The sequence below is a fragment of the Oryctolagus cuniculus genome, chromosome 6 (genome assembly GCF_964237555.1).
Source record: "Oryctolagus cuniculus chromosome 6, mOryCun1.1, whole genome shotgun sequence".
Taxonomy (NCBI): Eukaryota; Metazoa; Chordata; class Mammalia; order Lagomorpha; family Leporidae; genus Oryctolagus; species Oryctolagus cuniculus.
This window is the reverse complement of record NC_091437.1, coordinates 160,025,036-160,051,834: the sequence shown is the minus strand read 5'-3', so window position 1 is coordinate 160,051,834 and position 26,799 is coordinate 160,025,036. Positions and strand designations below refer to the sequence as shown.

Sequence of the window (26,799 nt, the reverse complement as noted above, 5' to 3'; positions counted from 1 at the left end):
CGGCTGGGAAGTGGCTGCCATCTCCTCTTGAATCTTAGGAGCAGTAGACCAATGCTTATGGCAGGTGTGGTGTGGCCAGCATCCCCAGGCTGCTGCTCTTGGTGGATCCCACGCATTTGGAGGTGGGGGCATCGAGGCAGGTCCTGCCGCACCTGTGCGCACCCGGGGTCCGGCCATCTTCACCCACTCTGATCCCCTGAGGACAGGACACGCTGCTTTTCTCCACACACGCCGCTTTCCAGTGACCTCATGTGGGAATGCTGGCACAGAGAGGTTAACTCACTTGTTCAGGGCCACACAGCAAGTGGCAGAACCAGGAATTGAGCCCGGGCAAGATCAGCTCTGGTAAGGATCGTGCCCTCTGCCACCTGACCCTCCCTTGTATAGTGGAGAAGACAGTGACTCGCGCAGGACTCTGCTATGGGTGAGCAGCCTGCCCTGGGTGACACTTAAGGTTACAAAGTGATGCACCTGGGGACCGCGTGCAGACACGGGCTCCTGATTGCTCTGGTACTGTTTGTATTTCCTGTGCCACCCTGTCACTTCCGTCTGTCAGCTCCAACACCAGGAAGGAGGAGCAGGGACTGAGGGTGGGGGCAGGTGCCCAGGACCCATGTCAAGTGTAAGCCAGCAGAACAGGAGGCCCAGGGCCAGCCTGAGGCCAGAGGCATGATGAGGACCAGCTAAAGAATCCCTGGGTCACTGGGTGGGGGGAGGCAGCTGAGGGCTGCTGAGCCAGCCCCTGGTCCCTCCCACAGGCGACCCTTCCGCTCGGCCACCAGCAGCTCTTGCACCCAGACAGGCGCTGCCTCTGTAGTGTGGCCTCACGTCCCAGCTCCCAGCTGTTAACACAGGCCGGGCCTTGAATAAGGAGTAGAGGCCGGAGCAGGACTTGGGCGAGCACACCACCTCCCCCATGTAGTGCAGGGGTGGATAATAATTGCACAAGGCATGGCCAGCTCCCTGCACATCAGGAACTCTGCAAGGAGCTTTCTATAGGTTCTGTGTTCAGCTCTCAGGTCAGCACGTGGTGGTGGTGGGGAGGGGGGCCCAGGGGACAGGTGTGCCCACCAGGGCGTAGATGAAGACTTGATGAGCAACCCCGTAGCTGGGCAGTTCTGGGGGGCGGGGTCGTGTGGGTGTGTAGGGGCAGCTCGGCCGCTCTTGGTGGTGGTTAGACTGTGGACATGACCTTCCAGTGTGGCTGAGTTGTGTGAGCTTCTCTCGGTTTTGCATTTCTGAGGAGGCAGCAATTCCGTTTTTAACCTGTATCTGTGGGGCTAATTTAGAAAATTAGTTTTTCTTGTAATCAGTATTTAAAATTCATTAGCTGTTGTCACTGATGATTTTCCCCCTGTTGTTTGGTTCTGTCTTCCTGGGCTGGAGGAAATACAACCCATGTGGTTCTACATGCTTTTCCCCCTCCACCCCTTTTAAAATTTCGGAATGAACTGTCCGTCATGCCCTTGAATGGGTTCCAGGTTTGCATCCATCACTTGCTCACGGTGGTAAGGCCTAGCAGGAAGTCTTTGCGAATCAATTAAGTAGACTAATACTTTGCTGGAGGGGAACAAAAGGAAAAAAAAAAAAAAAAACACAAAACCATGCCAAGGGGGACTGAATTTACTACGCATCACAACATTTTCTCAGTAAATTATTTGCAAGTCAACTCAGTTCTTCTCTTAGTCATGACTGAGGTACATTGGGCTTTGACTTAGAAAATTCTAATCTGTCACTGCTGCCATCCACGCTGCAATTTAAGGCTTCGGTGGTTTCTGGTAGATAAAAGTTGTCCCACTTCCTGCAGGCTAAGCAGGCAGGGACGACTTGGTCTGTTACTATCACTGAGCAGACAAACGGGAAGAGAAAGGGCTGTGCAGACAGAAGGAAGCTGTGTTGGACCAGAGTCCTCTGGGGGAACCAGGCTCGGGACAGGGGCACCTGCTGCCTCCCCCACTCTGCATCTCTTCTCTGAGTCCCCGGAACCAGATGTGTGGGACACAGATGGCCCAGACAGCAGCCCTGCTCTGGGCAGGGTTGTGATGGGACAGAGAGGCTGGTAAGGGAGCCACTACTGGAACTGTTTGCAATGAATGTGTGGGTCCTGTGCAGTCCAGGGACAGAGAGGAGAGGGCATTAGCTGATGGGTTCTGCAGGCTGGAGTGGAGTGTTCACCTGTCTGTAGGTCACACGGAGCTGAGTGACTGAAAACCCAGTCAGGGGCTCAGTCCCCTATCAGCCAGCACTCTTTTGAGGACCCTGGTGGATCTGCGGTGAGCCACGGAACCTGTGCCACGATGGGTCAGAATCCCAGCTTGGGGTTACCTTCTCTCTGAGCTCAGTTTTCTCATCCCTAAAATGGAGGTCAACAACACCCTTGATGGAAATGTGCGGCTTCAGTAAGAGGATGCCTCTCAGTTTCCTGGCCAGCGTCCAGGAGGGCTGCCTCTCACACCTCTCAGGCCTCTTGTCATTTTTACTCCATGTATTTTTGTAGCCCCTCGAACGCACGGGTGGCAGCCTAGGTGGCGGGAGCCCCAGATGCCAGGAGAGACTCGGAAGGTCGCTGGTTTGCAGGGATTAGGATGGCTGCTTGGCGTGTAACACAAACGCAGAGCAGGGACCGTGGGGCACAAGGAGCCTGGGCTCGGGGCTGGCATTGGGGTGCAGCAGGTGGAGCCCACATCCCATGTGAGTGCTGGTTCTAGACCCAGCTGCTCCACTTCCAAACCATCTCCCTGATGATGCACTTGGGAAAGCAGCAGCAGATGGTCCAAATGCCTGGGCCCCTGCCACACACGTGGGAGACATGGAAGGCGTTCCTGGCTCCTGGCTTCAGCCTGGACCAGCCCCAGCCAATGTGGTCATTTAAACCAGCAAATGGGAGATTCATATTCTCTCTCTCTCTCTCTGTCTTTGTAATGTTGCCATTCAAATAAATAAGCAAATCTTTAATTTGTTTTTTTGTGCTGCTCCATTTTATAGACAAGCAAACTGCAGCGCAGAGAGGGAAGAGGGCTCAGCAGATGGCACAGAGCCCACGAGTGCCCGATGCTCCTGCTCGTCTCCTTGGCGAAGCGTGTGCGGAGAGGGCTGATGTCCCCACCACAGGCCTGGGAAGCTCCAGCCTCTGGGGCAGCCTCTGGCCCTTGCTACTGCTGCTTTCACCACCCAGGTCTTATGTCAGACGGGGCAGGAGGGACCCTTGGGAACAGATCATTACAGGTCCTCTCACTGCCAAGACAGGCTCCTCCCACTGGGGGCTCGCTGTGGGAACAGCCCTAAGAAAGCGGTAGGGCGGTCACTTCCTGTCCTTGTGGTTCTGACATTGGGCATCCAGTGGCTGCCGAGGGAAAGAGCCCTTAGCCTTGGACATCACAGCCAGAAGTGTATCCCTGGCCCTCTTAAGACCTTAGAACCCGTCCTGAGGTGCCTTGTCTGCGCAAGCACCTGCAAAGCCTGTAAACCTGGAGCCCTCCGTTCCCTCCCCTCCCCACCCCATCCGTCCTCATGCTTCCTGCCTGGGGCTTTACCATGGGGAAGTTGATGCCAAGCTCTTAGGGTCAAGGGAAGACTGAGCAGGGGGATACCTGGTACACGCTGGCAGAGGCTCAGCGGCAACACAGGGCAGCTGGTGGCATTGCAGTCCTGCTACAAGGACCTACCACCCCAGGAGGTGTCCAAACCACCCGTGACGTCTTCAGCATCTCCCTTGTCCTAAATCAGCCGGATCTGTTTCTGCGTGGTTGGGGTTGCATGCACCCAGCGCAGTGTAACTGAGGGAGTTTCTCACAAGCCCTGCAAACCGTCGTGTGTGTCGGGTGGGTGAAGGGCATCGTCTCAGCCTCAGCTTCTGCTGGCACCTCCTGCGTCGCTGATGTCCAAGGCCAGGCAGAGAGAAGGAAGGGGCCTGGTGTGCACGCTGCTTTCCCGTTCTGTCCTGCTGAACCGTGGTCTGCTCTGCGCTCCCGAGTCTTGGGCTCCAGAGGGGCAGGAGATGGAGCTTGTGTGGGCACAGACCTCCCGGGAAAGCCCAGATGTCAGAGTATGCGAGGGGCTGTGGTGGGGAGAATGTTGCAGGCTGAGGGCAGAGGGAGGGGAGGAGGGTCCCCCAGACAGGAGCCGCAGACCTCCCAAGCAGTGGTTCTTAGCTTTGGGGTTCTGAGCAGAGCCACAGACGTGCTCCTTGGGAAAGCATCGCACACACACGACCTCAGTGCACCTGCCAGGGATTCCTGGGCCTCGAGCTTAGGATCCTGGGGCAGATCGTTGGAGCTGTGGGTGCTTCCTTTCCCTCCCTGTGCACTGCAGGGTGGCCACGCCAGTGAGCGTTTGCTGAGTGCCGGTGACATCATCCCTCTACTGATGCTCTGCACATGTTACCTCTCAGTCCTCACACGTAGCCTGTGTTGTCCATTTCACAGATGCGGAAATCAAGGTTCTGGCCAGTTACTTTGCTTTAAGGGGAACACTTCCGTCTGCTGGGAATGAAACCCAGGCTGAGATTTGGATACACGCATGCCTGGCCTCAGCTCTCCCTCCAGCACCTGCTCCTCATCGCCTTCGTGCTGAAGCAGGTGGAACCTATGTCAGCTGCAGGTGCAGGACTGCTGTGGGGGGTGAGTGTGGGCCCACAGTAGGTTCAAATGGGAATGGAGCGTGCCGAGGTGATGATGCACCAGAAGGGGGCGCTAGGATGCCCAGCCAATACCCCAGGTTGGTGCCGGCAGGCAGCAGGAGCGGAGGGCTGGTGGGCTGTCCTGAGCAGTGGAAGTAGATGGTTCTTTGCTTCTGTGACAGCTCCAGCTCACCCTGGCTTTGGGCTCAGAAGAATCTTCATCCACACCTCACCTCTCCTAGCTGTGGGGCCCGGGAACAGCTCTTTAGATTCCTGAGCCCCAGTGCCTTCAAAAAAAAAAAAAAAAAAAAAGTGGAGATATGGATGTGTCCGTGGCTGTCACATAGATGAAGGTAAGATGTGTTACCTGCCTAGCAGCTCAGCCGACTCAGAGCACCTGTGACTGAGGCCAGCCTGGTCGGGGGATGGAGTCTCTTCCATTGTCTGGGCCTCCGTCTCTGCCAGACAGAGCTTGGAGTTGGAGGGTCTCTGAGGTGCCCGCCCAACTGTCACTCACTGTGGGCTGGCATTAGCCCTGGACTACGCCTGGGAAGGAGGAGCCTGCATCGGGGCAACTCCAGGGCACAGCTCCTGTGCTGCATGGTTTCTGGCAACTTCCTCAGCCTCCCCACGCCTCGTTATCTCATCCATAGTGGGGATGTCCACCCCAATCTGTAGGGTTGATGGAGGCATCGGCTGTGGGAAAATCTAAGCCTTGCCAGCCGGTACCATTGGCATTCCAGGGTCCACTGTGGTCTCAGTATCTGGTAGACATTATTGCTCTGTCCACTGTAAGACAGCATTTTGCTTCTTCTAGACCTTGAAGGAATCCTAATAGAGCTGTGGGGTGGGCTTCTGCAGCCCTGGAGGAGCAGCTATTGTAGGTTTTGTGGGCTGTGCGATCTCCATCACTACACGTCAGCTCTGGCATGACAGCGCGGAAGCAGCTGCAGACTGTATGCTAACGAGGCAGGGTGCTTGTGGTCCAGAAAACTTAGGTGGTGAGGTAGTCTGGCCCACCTGCCTTCGGTGCTCGACCCTACAGGGCCAGCCGCTCAGAACCTGCACAGGTGTTTGTTTTGGTTTCCAGCCACCAGGCACCTTCACACCGGTAATCAGATTTCATTTTGACAAATGCAAGGCCATTTCTGAGAGGAAGAGAGGAGGGTCACTGATGGAGACAGAAGGGAGATGGAGCGGGGGGAGCTGCTCTGGACTGCTTCTGCCTCCGATTCCGCGGTGGCCCTGAGGCTGCCTCTCCTTGTCTCTGGGCCTCTGGCCCCTGCCCTAGGGAGGGGGCTGGGCTGTGGCCCTCTCCTGTTGGTTCCTTTCTGTTCCGATGTTCCCAGTCAGGCAGCCTTAGTGACGGTGCTCAGAGGAGAATGAGACATACATGTAGGGGGAAGAGCCTGTAATTAAACAGCCGAGAAATTAGGAGCGTCAAATGATTGCATCAGGGTGCTGCTGAAGCCCAGACACTGCTCTGCTCCGAGTCCCCAGGAAGCCCTCCCGAGGTGGAGTCTTCCTCCACACAGCGGTCACCCTGACCGGGTCTCCTTCCCGGTCCTCACTCTGAGACACCTGCTGGCCACTGCTGCAGCAACAGCTGCTGGGCGTTCCCAGCATGGGCTACTCTTAACTAAGCTGGACGATCTTTCTGGAGCTTGCAGACAATTCCTGCCCTCCACCTGGGCCAGAATGAGGGTCCTGCTCGTCCACCTGCCCCTGCCCTCCTGGAGAGGCAGGGACAGGGATGTGTCCCCCTAAAATTCAGACTCCAAGTCACTAACTACAAGCTGCATTCCTCCAGGCATCCCACCCTACCCCACCTCACATCAGAGCAGAATGTGAATTGTGAACCTGGCCCTGGGATTTAGTTAACGCCAGGAGGGTGCGCCCCTTGCCTGAGACCCTCCCCAGTGGCCAAGGCACTTCTGGTGAAGGACCCCAAAAGTGGTGCCCTTTTGTGACGACCCCAGAAACACAGACTCCAGACCAGGCGATGCAAAAAGCAAGAGGCAGTTTTATTTCATTTGCACAAATGGGCCCTCTGCTGCCGCAAGCAGCGAGAAAGAGAGGAGCCCCGAGCAGTTATCTCACACAGCTTTAAAGGGGCAAAACCACAAGATTAACATACTATAGGGTGGCATAAGTTCATTGGATAATTTTCAGCAATCGACCTAATATGGCAGTTTGGAAGCGGTAGGGAGGTATAGTCAGTGGAAAAGTACTAGGTCAAAGGGTATGACGGGGGGGGGGGGGTCATTTGAGGAAGAGAAGCGGGCTGCTACGTGCCTTACGTGCCTCGCAGTTTCTTTGTTAAGCTTGAGCAAGCACAGGGGAGGGGGCTTATGTACATAACAGGATGTTCTGTTGCCGGTATCTCTGAATAGTAGCTAACTGCTTTCTCTGTGAACCAGTTTACTCCCCCATTTCCCAAGACTGTTTCTGGAACTGTTTGTCTCAGTTCCTGTTCTTTTCTATTTCATCAAGGCCACTTTTATGGCGGCCCTCGGCCGCTCCCTTCACTGGAAATCCTCCCTGACTGTCCCCACAACCTCATCCTCTCCTGGGCATGCAGCGATATCTTCCTGCAGGTGAGCTGCCCTGTCAGCCTCCCCAGAGGCTCCTCCCCAGTCTCCTCGTGGAGACTGCGCATTCCATCCATACCCCGTATTCACTGAGAGCCCTTTCTGCCCCAAGACCTGGGCACAGCTCCATCCCAGCCTCCACCCAGTCCCAGCTGGCAGGACAGACAGATCCCTGGGGCATGACAGGAACAGGTGAGAATGAGGGTATTTCCAAGGGTTGTAGGGGCACCGAGGAGGGGGCTCACCCTGGCCTGGAGGATCAGGAATGGCTTCCTTGGGTGCTGGACAGCCAAAGGCAAGTCTTCCACGTTGTCCAGGAAGGGGTGGCACGGCACAGGGGTGCAGCCAGCACAAGAGAGGCACAGGGGTGCAGCCAGGAGGTGGAACTGCAGAGCCTGAAGAGACAAGATGGAAGTCAGATCAGGGCCAGGGTGGGCACACAGAGGAGGAAGAGGAAAATCCCCATGACCGCGGGGCTCAGTGACTCCCCAGAGGTCAAAATGAACTGGGGTGGCTCTGAGTCCATCACAGTCTGAGCCTCTGCCCCTCCCCTCCCTTCCCTTCCCCACCCCTACACAGCCCTCTCCCTCCTCGGCCAATGGCACCAGCTGCCCCATTGGGCCTGAGGATGGTGCCAGGTCACCAGTCACAGGTGCCATCGGCAGAGAGAGGAGGTGCTTACTCAGGCCAGGATGCCAGCCGCTCTCACCGCTCAGCCTGCTCGATCCGAGGGGTGGTTCTGTGGATCCAAGGGGTGGTTCTGTGGATCCGAGGGGTCGTTCTGTGGATCCGAGGGGTGGTTCTGTGGATCCGAGGGGTCGTTCCGTGCTGAGGCTTGCTCAGTGAGGTGAACAGGAAAGCAGTGCACCCCTCTGTCTGCACTGTGTCACCAGCTCCTGTGTCTCCCCAGACTGGGGCTTGAGTAAACTGCCAGTGCCAGTGCTGGCAGGTCAGACGTCTCCTCTGAACCTGACCTTCAGCCCAGTACTAGGCCCTCCCGGGAGGGTTGGCCAACAGGCTCACCTCCACCTGGACAGTTGGCTCATGCTGCTCCCTCTGCCTGGAGCATTCTTGCTGCTTTCCTCCCCACTGCCCAGTCTGTGGCTCCCAGCTTTCCCAGTTTAGACTCTCACAAGTTTCCAGGGCTGTGCATGACAATGGCCTGTTCTCTGTGTTGAATCTCATAAGCCACACGTGAAAACCCACTCGCCATAAGCAACTCGGAGCAGACAGATAAAGCGAGAGTTCCCTGACCACTTCCAGAACAGCCTGGTCTCTCCACAGGAGGCATGGACAGGGTGTGGTTTGCTGTGCATCATGCCTCCTTTTGTTCAATAAAATCCCGGCCGGGGACCCACTGGGTGCCAGCTCTCTTCTGGGTCCTAGGGAAAGACTTTGCATAAAACTTGAGGAGCTCACAGTCTGAGCCGGAAGCAGGATGCAAATGAGATTTAAAAACAAGAGATGATGATGTGTGCTCTCTGGAAAAGTAAAGTGGGTGTGTGGAGGGAGAGCGCTGGGGAGAAAGTGTATTTCACAGCGTGCTCAGAGACGGCTTCCCTGGGGGAGACTGGCAGAATCTGCCTGGCGTGAGGGCGTGGGCAGGCCCGGGGCAGGGCTGTCAGCTGGGGCGAGAGCAGGTGTAGGCACTGAGTGGGCAGAGACTCGCAGGCCTGGTCATGGGGTGGCAGGAGGCAGAGTCTCTGCAGCCACCAAGGGAGAGGATGAGCAGAGTGGCCGAGAAGAGCTGGCGAGATCAGAGGGGACCCTGCTGGCCAAGGCAGACCTGTGTGCTTCTCTGTGAGCCTGAGCCAGGCTGTGGTAGAGGCCGGAAGTGAGGAATGGCATGAGCCGACTTAGGCTTTGACAGGATCACTGTGTGGCAAACAGAGCTCTTCTCAATGCGTTTTGGTGCCTACATGTTTTCTGTACACGATCACACACCCGTCATCTTTGTGTCTGTCATCTTTCTCAGACATAAGCAGTATCACTCCGCGTTGCTCAGCAACCTACTCTTCCACATCCATGTCTCTTAGAACCCGGAAAACTCTGTGCATTGTGTGTTTGGATCTGCCGCATTCTTTTTTTTTTTCTTTTTCTTTTTCTTTTTCTTTTCTTTTTTTTTTTTTTTTTTTTTTTTTTTTTTTTTTTGACAGGCAGAGCGGACAGTGAGAGAGAGACAGAGAGAAAGGTCTTCCTTTGCTGTTGGTTCACCCTCCAATGGCCGCCGTGGCCGGTGCACCGCGCTGATCCGATGGCAGGAGTCAGGTGCTTCTCCTGGTCTCCCATGGGGTGCAGGGCCCAAGCACTTGGGCCATCCTCCACAGCACTCCCTGGCCACAGCAGAGAGCTGGCTTGGAAGAGGGGCAACCAGGACAGAATCTGGCGCCCCGACTGGGGCTAGAACCCGGTGTGCCGGCGCCGCTAGGCGGAGGATTAGCCTAGTGAGCCACGGCGCCGGCCTGGATCTGCTGCAGTCTTTAAAAACCATTGCATGTCTTGTGCAGTATGCCTCTCCTATTGTGGCATATGTATCACATGGTTCCCCCTTTTAACTCCTATGAACAATGGGGTCGCTCCGTTGGATGGCCTTGAACTTCAGGTCCACTCTGCAGCAGGCCCCCAGGCCCAGTGCTACTTGTCGGCATTGCTGCCGAGTCTAAACTGTTGCGTCCACGAATTCCAGTTCTTTCCCCACCAAGAAAAGCAGTGAGTGAGAAGCAGTGGTCCAAGGATTAGTGCTCTGTGTTGGTGACTGGAAAACATCACTGTGGTTGGGAGGGGCCTTTGGAATCTCCCAGACAGAGCCCACGTGTTCCACTGGAATGAATGGAAACCAGGGAGGTGGAGTCTTGTCTAGGGCCACTCATGACTCAGCAGCAAAGCCTGATAAGGAAGCTGTCTCTGCTTCCCATTGGCTCTGCCGCCTGTCAGTACAGAAGGCAGACTCGGGGCCATCAGTGGGCACCATGTCCTGTTAACCTTCCAGCTGGGCCATCCAGCTAGAAGGTGGCTTCCTCACATGGGTGGGCTGATCGAACCATGCAGAATATTTGGTGGGGGGGAGGGGTTGTTTTCTGTTGCTGTCCTAACAAATGAGCACCAATTTAGTGACTTACATATGTGGGAAGTATCCTTATCTGGCCACTTAAGAGCTGGGCTGTCACTCAGGAAGTGCAGTGAACGTGAGACTTTATTGTTGGTCTTGAAAGATGGGGTGTCTGGTGAGCAGGCACAGCCGGAGTAGTTACCGCAGACGATGTGTCCTAGCATGCAGGGCCCTGCCCAGTTCTTCACTGGCTGAGTACCACGGGGTGCACAATCTTCCCAGACACTGCCTGAGTTACAGTTACCTTCTGGCTTTCTCTGGGTCTTAAATGTCCTCTTGTGAGTTGGCTACTCCATAACATCCTGTTTGCCTAGTGAGTTTTGCTACCCCTGCAAGTCAGCCAAGGGTAGTTTTTCATTCTGTGTTGAACATGGACCGCCAGACATTTTCTTACACACAGCACAAGTTTATTTTCTTGTGGTTCTGTGGTTCTGCCTAAATGCGTGTGTCCCCGGGCTAAGAGCAAGGTGTTGGCGTCCTGTGTTGCCTTCTGCAGGCTCTGGGGGAGAACTCATTTCCTGCTCACTTGGTTCTTAGCATAATTCTGTTCTGTGAGATCCTCATTTCCTGTTGGGCTGTGAACTGCAGGCCATTCCCTGCTTCAAGCCTCCCACATACCCTCCTGGCCCCTTCCCTGACCTGTGGGGGGTTGGGCACCCCTCATACTTCCAGCCTCTCCTTCCTCTGATCTCCAACCTAGAGAAACAAGATGATCCCCGTGCTCAGGTCAGTCTGTGGTCAGCCTTTAAAAATACTTTATCTTATTTAAGAAGGAGAAAGAGAGCGAGCAAAGGAGGACCCATCTGCTGGTTCACTCCCCAAACACAATAGCTCCAGGCCAGGCGAGCGGCCAAAGCTGGGAGCCAAGAACTCAGTCCAGGTCTTCCACATGGATGGCAGAAGCTCATCTACCTGAACTGTCATTTGCTGTCTCCCAGGGTGTGCATTAGCAGGAAGCTTGAATCAGGAGCAGAGCCAAACTCAAACTCAGGCCTTCTGATGTAGGATGCAGGTGTCTTTAAGATGAGAAACCTTAATTCCACCTGCAACTTCAATGCCCCTTTGCCATGTCAGTTGCATAATCACAATTTAGGGGGTAAGGCTGTGGCCATCTTTGGGGTCTTCTGTGTCTCAGAGGGGCTTTCTGCAGATCTCTGGGTGCCCTTCTCTTCAGTATCCCATACTCTGGAACTCTGCCCTGGGAAGTCTCCTGTGCTCTCAGCTCAGGGAGTCTGTCGGGTTCTGCCTGGGTCCCTTCTACTCTCTCTGCTGTGGTCTGGAAAGTCAAGGCCATAACCTCGGCTCGCTTCGTTTCTTGCCTGTTGGTAGTCATCTTTCATTGCCTGAAGTGTGGTGTCTTAGAAACTTGTTTCACAAGATTTTGTCTTTTTTTGGTTGCTCCACTTTGACTTTCTTCATCTTCCCCTCATCTCCGTGACCCAGCTGAGCCCCCAGCCTGCAGCCCCCGTCACTGCCAGCCATGTGTAGAGTGTTCTTAGATGCCCTTCCTAGTCAGGCTTTAGGTCTCTTAAGCTTGAACCCTCTAGCCACACGGGCTTGAGAGAGAAGAACCATGAAGCAGAGCCCAGTGCATCCACAGACCCATGGGAGATGGTGATACATTGCTTGTTGAAGCCACTGTGTGTGTTTACAGTAGCAGGTGTTGGAACTCCTTGGGAAGCTGACCGTGGGGCTCATCAGCCATCAGGAGAGCCCCATTCACCCAGAAGAGGTACTTCCTGGGACTTTTCATGTCATGCAAGAAGTCCTTGGGTCACACGTGGCCATGAACTAAGATGGCCTGGGAGGAGCCATGTGCTTGTGTGCCAGGTACCTTACCAAGGATTTCATTCTTCCTCAGAGCTGTCCTGTGAAGTGGACCTCGTGTGATAGGAGACAGGGGCTCCGAGAGGCTTGGTCAACTTTCCCAGCTAGGGAAGGAGGTCAGGGTGGTCTGACGTCAAACTTCTGCTCCCCGGGATGCAGAAACGTCCTCTAACAGCAGCCACGAGCTCCATCGCCAGCAGGCAGACACGCCGTGCTCCCATCCACGTGGCCACACAGCTCCATCAGTGCCCATCCTGTCTCCCCACCTTGCTCCTGTGCCCTGGGAATGTGACAGAGGCTCTGGGGTCAGGTGACAGTCCGGACTTCCCTGTCTGGCCTGAGCCCTCCATCTGCCCTCAGCATCAGCCCCTGTAACAGATCCCAAGCAAAAGGTTTGTCCCCCTCCTTGGCTTCAATCCTTTCTCATGCTGGGGTCTCCCTGGAAGGAGCAGGGAGGAGCTCATCCCATGATTGTCAGGCCCCGCCCCCCTGCAGCTGGCTAAGGGCTGTCACCAGGGCAGGGCCCAGACAGGGTTTCAAAGCCATGCCAGAGTGGGGGCCCCAAATGCCAGGAGGAAGGGGTGGTCATATCCCCTTACTCAATGCCTTTGTTCTTTAACTGTTGACTTTGAAGCTCATGTCTACCCACTGTTCTCCATGTGACAGGCACACAGCTAAGCCATTTATTGTGTGGTCTCATCTAAGCCGCATAAAACCCACCCACAGGTGAAGGGACAGGCTCCAGGTGCCTGTGTCATTCAGTCATTCTGTCACACCGCCCACAGCTGGGCTGGGTCTTGCCCTCTTTCCTACCACATCCCGTGTGCCAGGAAGTGGTAGCCGGGCCTGGAGGAAGAGCCAGGAGCAGCAGTGGGGCTGAGTACCGGTGTCAGAGCACAGGATCTGAGCCGTGGAGAGGAGGAAGGATCAGAGACATACTGGCGAGGCCCCGGGGCTCCAGTCCATGGGCGGGGCCCAGCTCAGCCCAGCCTCCTGAGTGGTCAGTGCAGGCCATCGTGTCTCTGGAGCTACCCCCATGCAGTGGGTGCCATGACTTCCATCTGACCTCTGCACCCTGTATACATCTGGCTCGCCAGTGCCCAGCCCACATACATGTGGCACAACATTCAGGCTGATGCTAAAGAAGAGAGCAGAGGTTTTGTGTCCACTGCATCAGCAGGGGCCAGAATTGGAAACCCGTGGCCTTACACACCCCATGCCACACACTGCACACTCCCCGACACAAGCATTCACCCTGATCTCACACACACCACACGCACCACCCACTACTAATGCCATGTACCACACACAAAAATGTGACAGCCCCGCACCATGCCCAGAATACACACACACACACACACGCACACACATACACACATGCACCCCACATAGCTCCCGTACACCACACAAACACAAAACATACTCTCCTCCCATGTACACCCACACACACAGCACACACACACACACCCCACATAGCCCCCATACACCACACAAACACAAAACATACTCCCCTCCCATGTACACCCACACACACAGCACACACACACCCCACATAGCCCCCGTACACCACACAAACACAAAACATACTCTCCCCCCGTACCCACACGTGCAGCACACACACACACACACCCCACATAGCACCCGTACACCACACAAACACAAAACATACTGTCCTCCCATGTACACCCACACACAGAGCACACACACACACACCCCACATAGCCCCCATACACCACACAAACACAAAACATACTCCCCTCCCATGTACACCCACACACGCAGCACACACACACACCCCACATAGCCCCCGTACACCACACAAACACAAAACATACTCTCCCCCCGTACCCACACGTGCAGCACACACACACACACCCCACATAGCCCCCGTACACCACACAAACACAAAACATACTCTCCCCCCGTACCCACACGTGCAGCACACACACACACACACCCCACATAGCCCCTGTACACCACACAAACACAAAACATACTCCCCTCCCATGTACACCCCACACAGAGCACACACACACACACACACACACACCCCACATAGCCCCCGTACACCACACAAACACAAAACATACTCCCCTCCCGGGTACACCCACACACGCAGCACACACTCGCGGCAGCAAGGGAGAAGCCCGCTCACTCTGAGGGGCGTCCCTGCACGGGATGACACGTGCATCGATGCTCTCGCTGCAGGCCTGTTTATCACCTCTCCCCAGCGCCTGGCCACTGAATGAAGACCGATTCCAGGAAGCTTTGAAACGTTCCAAATGCAGCCTCAGATGCCAACGCTTTGAAGATTAGAGCAAGGTTTAATTCTCCTCCTCTCAACCCTGACTTCTGAATTATTTCTTAATTATTGCTGTAAAAACGCTCTGCACTCCGTGATTTCTGAGAGCAGTGTGGGCCCGTGGTGAGAGCTGTCATTCACTCAGGTCTTCCTGTGTGTCAGGGTGTGATAAGCAGGGTTATGATAACCCCCGACTTACAGAACAGGAAGGAGAGGTGCATGGATCGGAGTAGGTCATGGGCAAGGGGGCATCCGGGCTGTCCAGCCTCGGAGCCATGTACATGAACCTGTGCCTGCTGTCAATTGTATGAGGTTTGGAAAATAGAGGGAACAACAGAGAAGAAAATAGGCACTCCCAGATTATTCTACAGTTTGCATTTTGGGTCAATTTATTTCCAATGTATTGATGTCAGCATAAACATTTGTTATATGGAACAGGTTTACATTATCTATGTGATGTTTGTATGACTTTTTTTAAAGACTTATTTATTTGAAAGTCAGAGTTACACAGAGAGAGGAGAGGTAGAGAGAGAGACGGAGGTTGTACATCAGATGGTTCACTCTCCAATTGGCTGCAATGGCCATAGCTGTGCCAATCCGAAGCCAGGAGCCAGGAGCTTCTTCCAGGTCTCTCATGTGGATGCAGGGGCCCAAGGACTTGGGCCATTTTCCACTGCTTTCCCAGGCCATAGCAGAGAGCTGGATCAGAAGTGGAGCAGCCGAGTCGAACCAGCACCCATATGGGGTGCCGGCACTTTAGGCCAGGACATTAACCCACTGTGCCACAGCACCAGCCCCTGTATATGACTTTTGAAAAATAAAATTGCTGCACTTCCAAGACTTAAAGCCAAGGAAGAAGGGAAGAGGAGTTGAGGAAGGAACGGCAGAGGCATCTGTAAATGTGGGCTTGCAGCCCGGTGGTGGGACAACCTCTCTGCAAAACGACCAGCAGAGAGAAAAACAGATATTTCTTAGGGGGTGCAGGGTGTGGTTTGGGGTCAGATGTCCCAATATGAGTTGTGGCTCCACCCCTGGACTTTCTGGGAGCAGGGGGCTCTGGAGGGCCCTCTTCCGTCATCTGAGACATCTGGAAAACGTGCCTGCAGAGTTCTGCATCACAGGTTAGTGGAGAGGAGTCTTGTGGGTGCCATGCCAAGCGCTGGCAAGGTGCCTGTGCACTGGAGGGTTCAGACAGGTGCGCCTTTACCACTCTAGCCTTGAGACTTGGGAGAGAAAGAGCGCACCCACGTCAGAGTCCAGGATGCCCTGGCTCCCCACAGCGGGCATCAGCTGGGGGCTGCTGTGGGTTCTGCTGGGAGGCCAGGAGGGAGCCCCTCCAGGGAGGAGCCCTCACTCACCCACATGCAGCCCCTCCCCAGGCACCACTACCCACGGCAGCATCCAGAGGGCGCCCTTTGCACCTTCCCAGCTACCCAGCCAGACCAAGCACCTCCAGTACCTGCAGTGCTCTGTCATCCTGCCCCCTGCAGCCAGAGGGGCCTGGGGGAGCCGGGGTCGGGTCAGATGGAGTCTCTGCTCCACACCATCCAGGCGGTCCCCCTCTCCATCAGGGCTGCAACAACCCTCATGTCCAGGGGTCTCTGCCACACCTTGGCCAGGATCTCTCTGACATCGTCTTCTTCCCCCTCTCCTCCTCCCTCCATCCTCCTGCTGCTCCTTCAACACCCCGGCAGGGCTGTCTCCAACATTTGGGTCCTAATTGCGGAACTGGCAATCCTAATTCGCCCTGGCATCCCAGAGGCTGCTCCCCGCCCTCAGGTGTTTTGGACAGGCATCCCTGATTGCCCACCAGCAAACCAGCAACCCCCTTGGCCTCGTGTTCCTGGCCCCCTTTTGCCCCATTCCCCATCACTCCCTGCTGACCGATGTCCAAGCACCCTTCTCAGCACCCCCCATGCCACCTGCACCTGCTGCTGCGTCCATGGCCTCCGGGCCTTCCCACCAAGAGGGCAGAGACTTTGTTTTGCTTGCTGCTATATCGCCAGTTGCTTGCATCATGCCTGACATACTGTAGCTATTCTGTAAATATCTTCGGAATGGAAATGAAACAAATCACACAAACAGGGAGCTAAATGGAGACAGAACTGCACTTAAAAACTGTACAGAGGTGATCGCTCTGCTGGGTGATGGTGAGGCATCGTCCCTCCTCGAGGCGGCCATCTGCAGTGGCAGGTCCAGTTTGTCCCCACTGCCTTGTGGCCCTGGTTTTACTGACTGTGTGCTGGTGCTGTTCCAAGTCACATGGACCCATTTCACCCCAGGGAGAAGAGGGGCCCAGTGTCCAGATCTCTGTCCCCTACCTGGGGACAGCATGACCATTGGAGGAGCAAAGTGGACGGGGGACAGGATGCTGTCCTGCGTCTTTGCAGCTGGAGAGTGGGAAAGTGCCCAGCAATGTGCTGGGACAGGTGCACCAAGAGTGCGCTGGGGGACAGGATGGAGGAACAAACATGTAGCCACTCATCCTGCTCAGCACCCTGGGACATCACTCCAAGCTAGTCCAGACAGGCACCTGATAGGCTGCCGCGGGCAGGGCGGCAGCCAATCAGAATGAAGTCCTGGCTCAGCTGGCACTCCGTGGCTGAAGGCTGGGCGAAGCTGAGGAGGACAATGTGAGGAGGATAAATGGCCCGACTGTAGCCCTTTGATGTGGGGTGGGTGCAAGGACAGGCCTGGAGGGAGATGTCAGCATTTGTCACGGGCGTGTCAGGCGCTGCATGACGCGCGGCTGGCAGGCACTTCTGGTCCCAGGCAGAGGGAGGGACGGGCAGTCCCCCGAGGAGTCGGTGGCAGGTGCTCGGGAAGAGGGGAGGGTGCCAAAGGGTTGTGACCCTCTCGTCATTCAGCTACAGCATGAATTATGAATGGCTGGCTATAAAGTACACCCATGCACATGCACAGAGCTGAGTAGCGCTTTGCCAGCACTCAGCGCTGTAATATTTTCTGGGCTGTGATGATAAAAGCTCCATTTGATCAGGAATAGAAGTGGCCCCGAGTCAACTGCCCTTTCTCTTTAATAAGTTCCAAAGATGACCTGAACAGTCAACGTGAGACGCTTGCCAGTCCTTGGCACACCGATGGAAATGGCTGGCCGACTTGACTAGCCCCTCACTCCTCTTTCTGATTTCCCTCTTTCTTCCTGCCTTTCCCTCTGCCCCGAGGGAAGCGTGTGCCCCCTCCCTGTCTGGTGTGCCTGCTCCCTGCAGCTCCTGCGTCCTCAGCTGCTCTGGGCCGATGCTTTCCTGAGCCGAGACGCAGTACCCGCACACACTGCCTCTGCACCGTGGCGCTGGATTTCTGACTTGCGTCTCTCCTGATGCATTGTCAAAAAGAGGAAAAAGAGAAGACAAGGAGCGTTGTTTTCCCTGCTCAGCCAAAAACGAACAAGAGAAGATGGAGTGTGCAGGCTGTTCTGCAGACAAATGTTGCAGCAAGTTCACAAGCGTTTGTGGATGGGAGATGAGAAGCTGGTCGTTTGCCGTTCAGAAGCCGCAAACCCTGAGCACCTGTCTTCCCTCTTGTCCTCAGTGCTCCAGTTCCCTCCGTCTCCAGGGGCAGACACTGGTAGTCAGATTCCACAGCCTTTCTCACCCTGGGCCTTTGTACCCGCCCTCCCTCTGCTTGACCTCCCACCTCTTACTTTCGAAATCCTTGAAAGGTCTCTGGTCAAACTCTTCCTTCTCCAGGAGGTCGTCCCTTATCTTCCTTGAGCTCCCAGAGTCACTGCTCAATTTACATTTCACAGAGTTCACAACTCTCAGAGCCTCCCTGAGCTCAGATCACTCCCCATTTTGTGACTGATGAAGCGTGGAGAGGCGAGGTACAGGACGCGCAAGCCTGCAGCTACTGAAATGTGGTTGCAAATCCACAAACTAGACCAGAGGCAGGTGTGCGGGAAACCAGGCACTTATCCTTTTTCAGCTTCCTCCCAAGGCCATGGTGCCACAGGTAAACCATGGGTCCCCTTAGATAGCCAGGTGGCAGTGCTATGTCTGCTCCATTCTCCTTCATGTTAAGGAGCTTCTTGGCTATTCTGTCTCCTACAAGCAAATTCCCGAGTTTCGTGTTTCTCTCTTTTAATCCACTTCTTCCTTCCCTGGGTGGAGGGTCTTCATGACCTGTGGTAGCAGGGTGGATGGGGACCTGTATAGAGTGAGGATGGCACTGATTGACATCTCCACTTCCTTTAGAGGCCGACACTGGGCTGGAGCTGTGGCATAGTAGGCTAAGCCTCTGCCTGCAGCACCAGAATCCCATATGGGCACCGGTTCATGTCCTGGCTGCTCCTCTTCCAATCCAGCTCTCTGCTGTGGCCTGGGAAAGCAGTAGAAGATGGCCCAGGTCCTTGGGCCCCTGCACCCACATGGGAGACCCACGTGAAGCTCCTGGCTTTGGATCAGCTCAGCTCTGGCCACAGTGGCCATTTGGGGAGTGAGCAAGCAGATGGAAGACTTTCCTGTCTCTCCCTCTCCCTGTCTGTAATTCTACATCTCCAATACATAAATAAAAATCTTTAGAGGTAGGCACCCTTGGGTTTGCCCAGAAAGGCAGCTCAATGCTCCTGAGGTCACTTGCATCCTTCTGAATGTTTGCACGCTCTGTTTGTTGAGCTGCGGTCCTCAGGGGCTGGGAGAGATGAGGATTCCATTATCAGCCTATCTCTGACCCAGTTCCATGACCTCTTCCCCTGCCCACTCTGAGCTCAGACTCCCTGCAGGCTTCCTTCTGTTTCTTCCCCCCAGCCGGCTTTCCCCTGTGTCAGATCCTTTGCCCGGGGTGCAGTGCCAGACACCAGCTTCCCTGAGGATCTGTGTGTGCCAACCTGCTTCCCTCCCACCCGACCCACACCCCTCAGGGTGAGTTCTGCAGCTGGCTTCCTGAGCTCCAGGTGTGGCCCCTCTGTTCATCTGCCTGGCAGGGACTTCCTGGTGCCTCCTCCTTGCTGGGCTCTGCCCTGGGCATGTGGCCCTGCCGTCTCATCTCGGCACCACCCACCTGCTCTGCTGTGCTCATTGCCTTATCTGTAACGCACGGAGGATGTGCTGAGCGCTCAAGGCTGTTGTGAAGGTAACGGGCCACGTGCATGCCAAAGGCCCGACTCATTCATGATGCAATCTCCAGGTTCCCTACCAGTATTGGTTTTGGATGGCATTTCCTCATCTGAGAGGTGACAGTGACGTGGGGTTGGGATGATGTGTGCACATTTCGAGAAGCACAGGAAGTGACAGAGAACTTGGGTCCACGGACCTCTCTTCCACAGGCAGGGGTCAGGCCTCCCCGAGTGGAACACACTCTGGGCTGCACCCAGGAACCTGAGGCGCTCATAGTATTTCCTGCAATGCATGATCTTTCCTGGTTCCACAGGGCAGCTGGTGGCCTCTGGTGGCGTCGTTGGCTGGAAGAACCCCAGGTCCATCTGTTGGGCTCCTTAGTTGGCAGTGAGGAAACCTGAAGCCCAGAGAAGAGAATCAGCCCAACTAGGGTCACTGCAAAGAGGGAGGCAGAGCAGGTGCAGAGGCTGGTCGCCCCAGGACCAGCCCTGCAAGGCTCCCAGCTCTCTCGTGCGCTGCCCTATCTCTCTCCAAGTCCAGGCCCTGCAGAGGACCTGCTGGGTCAGAATGAGGCTGAACCAGCAGGGCAACTTGGGGCAGGTGGGTCCTGGAGACCTGCAGGGCAGGAGTGACCCTCAACTCCTTGGCAGACATAAGAGGGCTTGTTGTGTGTTGGGTATAGCTAACCCCCATATGCCCAAACTCATGCAAGTGTTCAGTCCCTACTGTTCCACCTTAATGGGATTGAGATGGGGGAAGTTGCTCCCACTGTGCTGTGTAGGGTGGGTCTTTATGAGCAGAGGGAGAGAGACACAGGGACACATACACAGACTGACACACATCCACTCTCTGTCTCTTGCTGGGTGGTTCTCTGCTCCATGTCAGGACTCCAATAGCAAGCAGCCCTGACTAGATGCTCCCTCTGGACCTCTCGCCTCCAGACACATGAGCCAAAAAGGCTACCTACCTTGGGTGTTTGTGTTATAGCAATAGAAAGCGGACTAATACGGGGGTGTTCAGTTTCCAAGGCTGAAAAGTAATCTCAGGGCAGGCATTTGACTAGTGGTCTAGGTGCCAGTTAGTCTGCTTATGTCCCATATCAAGACTGCCTGGTTTCAATTCCTGGCTCTGGCTCCTGACTAATGCAGGCTCTGGAAGGCAGTGGTGATGGCTCAAGTAATTGGATTCCTACCACCAGTGTGGGAGACCCGGATTGAGCTCCTGGTTCCTGGCTTCAGCCTGCCCCAACCACAGCCATGGCCAGTATCTGGGGAGAGAATTAGGGGGTGGGAACTTTCTTTCTCTCCATCTGCTGTGGGAAGAGTTCTGTTTCTTCCCTGTTGGTTTGATCCACAAGCACATTTGGCGTGGAGCACAGGACAATACTGAACAGCGAGAGGCATGCAAAGAGCTTGTTCATTCCTGCTCAGCAGACACTCACCTTGCTTTGCTTCTACTCTCTCCACTTGGTTCTGTGACAGATGAAAGCTAAAGAGAAGGAGAGAGCCTGTGTTGATGGAGCATAGCCCAGATTATCTGCAATTTATTTTATCATTTAAGCAAGCTGTGGGGTAGATAGTATTATCCTAATCTCTTTTTTTTAAAAAAAAAAGATTATTTGTCTTGAAAACTCAGTGAGAGGGGGAGAGACAGAGAGATCTTCCATCTGCTAGTTTACTTCCCAAATGGCTGCAATAGCCAGGACTGGGCCAGTTTGAAACCAGGAGCTTCATCCAGGTCTCCCACATGGGTGGCAAGGGCCAAGCACTTGGACCATCTTCTGCTGCTTTTCCCAGGCCATGAGCAGGGAGCTGGATTGGAAGTGCATATCCTTGGGACAGCACCTGTCTGGGGACTTGGGGCTGCCAAAGACCCAACTCAAAGCCTATCCCATACACACAGAGGCATTTGCTTTCTCACACAAGGAGAGAAGGTGAGAGGTGCAGTGATTCAAGGCCTGGTAAGCTTAGTTCCTCAACCTGTCAGTTTGTTCTTTTGGTCAACCAGCTAGCAATGGCCTTGATAGGATGCCCCAATCCAGAAGCCACGTGCTTCCAGCAAAGATAACAGAATGCTTCCCTGCCTGGTGCCTCTCCCTCCCTCCCTCCATCTCTCTCTCTCTCTCTCTCTCTCTCTCTCTCAGACGACCTTTGACTGACTCCTCCCAGCTTGTGGCCATGCCTAAGCCCAGAACTTTATGTCCATATAATTCAGCCCCAGAGCTGGTGGGGGGAGCCTCCTCTGATGCTGCACTGAGTTGATACTGTGCGCCATGCCAGGTGACAGATCTCTGGAGATATGGAGGTGGTGGGGTCCTCACCCATTGGGAAGGGGACTGATGGTCTTGTGGGGAGGGGCTTGGGCATGGGAGGCCTGAGATTATTAAACACCTGCAAAGGTCTCTTTCCTACCCCTCCTTATCTCTGAAAACAACATTCCTCTTGTAGGATGCTAAAATCAGGAGAGTTCGCCCCAAACTAATCCGTCTGGGACCTGTCAGTCTAGAGACACTCCGCTAAATGACCGGTTAGCTTAATAACAAAGTCACACAGAAACAAAACAAAACATCTCCATTGATGGATTGATTTTTACTTTATTTGAGAGGCAGAGAAACAGAGGAAAGAGACAGAAACAGACAGACAGAGCTGGTTCACTCCCTAAATGCCCACGACAGCAAAGGCTGGGCCCAGAGGGAGCCAGGAGCTTGGAACCCAATCTGGGTGTTGGGGATCCAATTACTTGAGCCAGCACCACTCTCCTAGCATCTGCATTGTTAGGAAGGTGGAATCTGCGGATGGAGCTGGGAATTGAATCCAGGCACTCCAGTGTGGGACGTGGGCTTCTTAACCACCAGGCTGAACATCTGCTCCCCAAAACACCACCTTTAAAAAAAGACTAACTGGAAAATAATTTTTATAGATTGTTACGGGAGCTGACATTGTGGTGCGAGGGATTAAGCATCCCACGTGAGCACTGGTTTGAGTCCTGGCTGCTTCACTTCCCATCCAGCTCCCTGCTAACGCTCCTGAGAAAGCAGTGGAAGACGGCTCAAGTGCATGGGCCACTGCCATCCATGTAGGAGACCTGGATGGAGTTCCAGGCTTCTGGCTTCAGCCTAGCCCAGTCCTGGCTCTTGTGGCCATTTGAGGACTGAACCAGTGGATAGAAAAATCTCTCCAGCCGGCGCTGTGGCTTACTAGGCTAATCCTCCACCTTGCGGCGCCGGCACACCGGGTTCTAGTCCCTGTCGGGGCGCCGGATTCTGTCCTGGTTGCCCCTCTTCCAGGCCAGATCTCTGCTGTGGCCCAGGAGTGCAGTGGAGGATGGCCCAAGTGCTAGGGCCCTGCACTCGCATGGGAGACCAGGAGAAGCTCCTGGCCCCTGGCTTTGGATCAGCGCGATGCGCCGCTGCAGCGTGCCGGCTGCGGCGGCCATTGGAGGGTGAACCAACGGCAAAAGGAAGACCTTTCTCTGTCTCTCTCTCTCTCACTGTCCACTCTGCCTGTCAAAAAAAAAAAAAAAAAAAAAAAAAAAAAAAAACCACTTCTCTCTCTGTAACTATACCGTTCAAGTAAATAGTTTTTTTTTAAATGTAGAAAAAAATAATAATACATACAACCAAAAGGAAGAAGAGCCTCCCTCCCCAAAGCAATGAGCATTGTGTGAAAAGACCCTTGGTACATGGAATAAGATCCTTACCCTGTTCTGTGGGGTTTAAATCCATCCCATGGTGCAGAACGAGTTCAGATGCTGCATCCTAGACTTCAGAAGGCTCGACCCAGGCATCCAGGGCACTGGGATCTGATGCCACAGCCTGCAGGCCATGGGTGGCCTTGGCTTCCTCGCAGGGGCTGTGACACTTCACTGGTGATCCTGACTGTAGTTGGGCAGTCGTGGCCTGGGAATCTTGGGTCTCTCTTGGCACTTAAGATTGATGGAATTCTCCAGCTCTTTTTCCATCCACTTCCTGCCCCTCCCTGCCTCCGAACAAGCTCTCCCCCCATCTCGGGTGACCACTACAATTCCTCACTGCCTGGCCCTCCATCCAGTCTCCTGTGGTAGCTTGTACCATGTTCACAGACACCATGGAAACACGGCTTCCCATGAAACTTAGGATAAAAACTAAACTCCTCTGGCTCAAGGGATCCAGCCCCTCCCCCTTTTCCTATCTTATTCCTTATCTCCCATTTGCCCACTGCCCCCGGTCACTCCAGCCTCCTCTCTGTTCAGCAACATTCCGAGCTCTTCCCTGTGTCCGTAGTCGCCTCTGCAGGGAAGGCCCTTTTCCTCCCCCTCTTTGGAAGGCTGCTCATTTCATCCTCGAGTCTCTGCTAGGATCACCCCCTGACCAGTCCATTAGAGGAGCCCCCACCCCAGCCTGGGCAATGTTTCCCCTCCATCAGTTTGCTTTCTTCATGGTGTGGATCGCACCTGATGTCTTCCCATTCCGGTGTCTATGGCTGTGTTCTCCACCAGCATGTGAGCTCCGTGGGGGCAGGGACTCTGTCTCATTCACCTCCATGTCCTTGGCCCTGAGACCAGCAAAATAAATCTTCAGTGGATATTGGATAAGTGCACCAGTGAGTGCTTCAGAGCCAAGCGGGGCACACAGGCCTGATAGCACAGCCCTTCAGGAGATGAGTGCTGGCAGGTGGGGCGTGACATATGGGAGCCCCATGGCCAGGCTCCTTGCAGGCGGCCCCACAGCCCACCCCAGGCTGATCCAGGGACTTTACAGGAGTTCCCCGAAGCCTTGCTCACAGAATGTCCTCAGCACATTAGCACTCAGTGTAAAGAAAAGGTATTTATGTGTGAAGCCACTTATCTCTGTAGCACCTACAGATAAATCTTCTAATTTATGGGCAAGCTGACATCTTCCCAGAGCCAAAATCAATGTGTGTCACCGTAAATCCAACAGGGCCTCCACATCAACCTATACCAGCCACGCGATGGCCTTTGGTTTTGCATTGAGCCTGGCCAGTGGACAGATGTGGCAGGTCCTTGTGGGAGGCTCCTGGAAGCCCCCTTGAGGCCAGGACCCTGGGTTCCCACCTCAGTTCCTCTCACCTCTCAGACACCACGTAGGCTCCAGGGCCAAGAGCTAAGTCCCTCCCATCTGCTTGTCAACATTCTGCATCTTCAAGGCCCAGGTGAGAGGATGCTCGCTCTGAACAACCTTCCTGGACTGGCCATCTGGACATAATCTTTGTACTGACCTGGGGATGTGACTGGGAAATGTTGTTGGGAAAACCAGCCTCAGGTGGCAATGAGCTATGCACCTGCTGTCCCACTGTGAGCAGGGCCTTGCACCCCACCAGCGTGGGGCCTGGCTGTGGGCCCTTCACTTGCTGGGTGCTCTCTCTGTCCAGGGGTGGATACGACTCCGCCCTGGTCCTACAGGTACTCGTGGTCTAAGCAGGAGGACTAATGAGAGATTAAATGCAGCAGGTGCTCCAGGTGGGGTGGCTGCAGACTGAGGCACCACACCACACCTGGATCAGAGTAGGAGTTCAGGGCAGATTTCTCCCCAGGGGCTGCAGCTGTGCTGAGATTCAAAGGTGACCCGGAGCTGGCCAAGTGAACAAGCGGGAAAGAAAGACAACTCCAGCCATGCTGCTCGGGTGTTTTAGTTGGAAGGTACAGAGATGGGTTCAGGCCACCTTAAGAAAAGAGGGGATCAGGGAGGGAGGTGTGGGGCCTGGGGTGGGGTGGGGGCTCGGGTGGCCTCTCAGTCTCTCGTGGAGGTCACATGGCCTTGGTCCTGCAGCACACGCGCGTCCGTCCTCTGCTGACTCTAACTGCCTGATCGGCCTGATCTCTACTCGGTGCCTCCGTTCTGAGATCCAAAGCTTTTCTTGCTCTTCATTTGCTGTCTCCTTATAACCACGCGTATGCAGGGCTCACTGTGGCCTCTCAAAGTGTGAGCTCTCGGCTGGGCATTATCGGAGCAGAATAGTTTTTCCTTGTGCACAGAGCAAGTCAATGGCCACAAACCCCAGTTCAGAGCCCTGGGCTCAGCTTCTACCCAGGTCATCTGATACCTTAAGACAGGGTCAGTGGTCAGGGAGCCGAGAGACCAGTGGGTCCCTGGGAGTATCACCTTAAACCCTAGTCTTGGTCAGGTCCCCAGGAAGCAGAGGCTGAGCCAAGGGTTCAGGTGCCTGTGGCTGAATGAGGGTCAGGCTGCAAGGGAGCATAGAGAGGGCAATGTTGGTGTTGCTTGATGTGTTTTAGGCCAGGCTCTCATACCTACCTACTCAGCAAAACACGGGAAAGGTGTTTTGTAGGGGTGGCTACCACCAGCAGTCAGTTACCTTTAAATGACTGTTCTCAGTCATCTGCACGGACTGTTCCCAGTGGGCTGGATGCAGTTCACAGCCCCTGGAGCCGGAGGTTTGGGTGCACCTGTCATCGAAGAGATCTGACCGGGCCTGGCCGCCTCCCCTTCCTCCTGTACCCCAGACACTCTGGAGGGTAGGAACAGTGATTCCCGTGTCACAGATGAGGAACCTGAAGGGGAAGCCGGGAGCTGAGCCCAGTTAAGGACGGAGCCAGCATCTCCTCAGGAGGCTGGCGCGAGACCCAGCTCAGACGCCAGCGTGTGTCGCTGCCGCCCTGCAGCCCGCCCCCAGGTCCTGCAGAGCTGCACACACTCATCCTCGGCTGTGTGTGGCTTTGCAGGTGGCATAACTGCTCACATTGGTTGTCATTAATGCTGAAGGCCCCTTATGGGGATGGAACCTGGCTCCCTGCATGACCAGGTCTTCCCGCCTTTAATTTACTGCTGGAGTGGGGCTCAGGTGCTCTCAGAGAAGCAGCTCCTAAAAACAGGCTGGGTTTTACGGCGCCCTGTCGCTCCCCGTCTTCGTGGGGGAACGACACAGGACCCTGCGCTGTTCTTTCGTCTGCTCGGCCCTCCCCGGGTTTGCTGCTGGTTCTTCCCGGGTTGGCTACCGACCCTTCCACCTCCGTGGAAGGGCGGTTCCCCCTGCCACATTCCCCACTTCCGCGGGGGAGCGGCACACCGCCGGCTGGCTCTCTCGGGGGCTGCACAGGTGTTCCTTCAGATAGATGTTCCCCTTAGATGTTCCTGGTGCATGTTGTCTCTCTCCTCCCTTATAGTCCTCTTCCGCCAATCCCAACTCTGCTACCCACACGCCAAGTACGCTGCTCTCCTCCAATCAGGAGCAGGTCCTACAGTTTATTGGTTGAACTGGAGGCAGCTGTGTAGAAGCTGTTTCCCTTCTCAGTGCCATATTGTGGGAGAGCAGATGCATAGA

The 26,799-nt window shown here is 55.0% G+C and overlaps 1 long non-coding RNA gene across 1 annotated transcript; it reads right to left on the bottom strand.

The window, feature by feature from the left end:
• Positions 1-1,038: 1,038 nt before the first annotated feature.
• Positions 1,039-9,268, bottom strand: LOC127490626 (uncharacterized). The gene is made up of 3 exons (XR_007918822.2): positions 7,919-9,268; positions 7,455-7,604; positions 1,039-6,027 (listed from the first exon to the last, which is right to left on the bottom strand). It is a non-coding gene; the product is annotated as an uncharacterized lncRNA (long non-coding RNA).
• Positions 9,269-26,799: the final 17,531 nt, after the last annotated feature.